Here is a 1,891-nt window from a genome sequence, read left to right as displayed (position 1 = left end):
CGATATTGCTCTCGTAATAGCGTCTGAGAGCCGTGTACAATCTGTCCGCTGGTCCTTATCTGCGTTGAGTCTTCTTCGCCGCGATAGATGGCTTATTCAGATACGGTCTTCGATGATAATTTCTGTGAATAGAGCGACTTACGGACGTAGATCCGAAGCCCGAGATAAAAAGGTTCACTGGGAACCTACCCAGCAATATTAGAAAATCGGCCACATTCCTTATCGACCCTAACCTCTACCAGCATTTTATAACGTTTCATATAAATTACCTTTTTATCGTGTGTACACTTTTTAATTAGCTTTTAACAAATTTCGTGCCTTTAGCTTTAGCCAATTTTACACTATTAGATATAAAATTTTAATATATATTAATTTTAATTACCGAAACTGTACATATTTTAGCACTTTAACTACCTCGTAAATTTTTACTTTTAACACCGTATGTATATGTCACCTCCTTTTATTCGTAACAATTTTATTCTTAGACTCAAAAATATTTTAAGCTGTAAATAGTAAGACAATTATTAACACTGTACACCACGTTTTTTTTTAACAAATAACCTAACCAGAAAAATTTAGAACCGTCGCGCACTTCTAACTTCGTTGGTATTCACGGACAGAAAGAAGGTTCAGTATTTTGGCTGAGCGTATTAAAGCGCGATCAGTGAGTCTGATTCGGAGAAATAACGAAATCACCCGAACTTTGACAATGATTGTGTTTCCGCTCAGCAGCCGTTATTTGGTCGCTTCACCCGTGGATTGCCCTCGGCGACCGATACCCTAACCCGCTGTAAACAAATACCACTCTTGCTGGAATGCGACTGTGAGTACCTTCGGTGGTATGGAGAGAGGATTTGCTAGTCAAAGTGAGGATCGGACTTAGGGAGTGGGAGCTCACATGCGAGTCTAAGGCTCATTTCATTGTGGCAGAGCCAACAATTTGGAATGGTAACCGACGGTTACAACGGGTATACACGTTTCGTATGGTCATTCTAACTATTTTCATTCGATTTCCCGGAAGTTTTTACATAGGAATTGCTACGTTTCATCAGCCGCATTCAGCTTCATTCGGAGAAGCAGAGCTAAGTTTAACCTCACCCTTGAGCTATGGGAAGAATTGGGGTAAAACGGATACACGTGTTTTGTCCGGTCATTCGAACTACCTTCAATCGATTTCCTGGATTATTTGGCATAAAAAAATTAGTTTTGATCAACCGCTTTCTGCTTCTTTCTGAAATATTGAGTAAGGTGTATCACCACGCTTGTATTATGTAAATAATTGGGGTAAAACGGATACAAACGTTTCGTGCGGCCATTCCAACTATCTTCAACCGATTCCCCGGATTTTTCTATATTCAGCCTCTTTTCGAGAAGCACAGTCAGGTTTAACTTTTCACTCGAGATATGGGAAGATTTGGGGTAAAACGGGTACACATGTTTCGTGCGGCCATTCTAACTATCTTCAATCGATTTTCCAGAATTTTTTGCATAAGAAATACTACTTTTGATCAACCGCATTCAGCCTCTTTCTGAAATGTAGAGCCTGGTTTGATTTTATGCTTGAGTTATGGGAAGAATTGGGGTAAAACGGTTACATACGTTTCGGGCGACCAGTCTAACTATATTCAAACGATAACCTGGATTTTATACATAAGAATTATTGCTTTTGATCAGCCGCATATAGCCTTTTACCGAAATATAAAGCCAGGATTAACTTTAAACTTTAGTTGTGCGGAGAATTGGGGTAAAATGGGTGTATACGTTTCGTGAGATGATTCTAAATGTCTTCAATCGATTTTATGAACTTTTTTACATAAGAAATATCAATACACTCAGGTTTTTTTTTACGCGGGGGATACGAGCCGCGTAAATGAAAACCGCGTAAATGAAA

At 39.0% G+C, this 1,891-nt stretch overlaps 1 long non-coding RNA gene across 1 annotated transcript; it reads right to left on the bottom strand.

Moving 5' to 3' along the window:
• Positions 1-285: 285 nt before the first annotated feature.
• LOC131688520 (uncharacterized) lies at positions 286-810 on the bottom strand. The gene is made up of 3 exons (XR_009305244.1): positions 567-810; positions 415-503; positions 286-341 (listed from the first exon to the last, which is right to left on the bottom strand). It is a non-coding gene; the product is annotated as an uncharacterized LOC131688520 (long non-coding RNA).
• Positions 811-1,891: the final 1,081 nt, after the last annotated feature.

Source organism: Topomyia yanbarensis, chromosome 3, assembly GCF_030247195.1.
Source record: "Topomyia yanbarensis strain Yona2022 chromosome 3, ASM3024719v1, whole genome shotgun sequence".
NCBI classification, from domain to species: Eukaryota; Metazoa; Arthropoda; class Insecta; order Diptera; family Culicidae; genus Topomyia; species Topomyia yanbarensis.
This window is presented reverse-complemented; position numbering and strand designations above follow the sequence as displayed.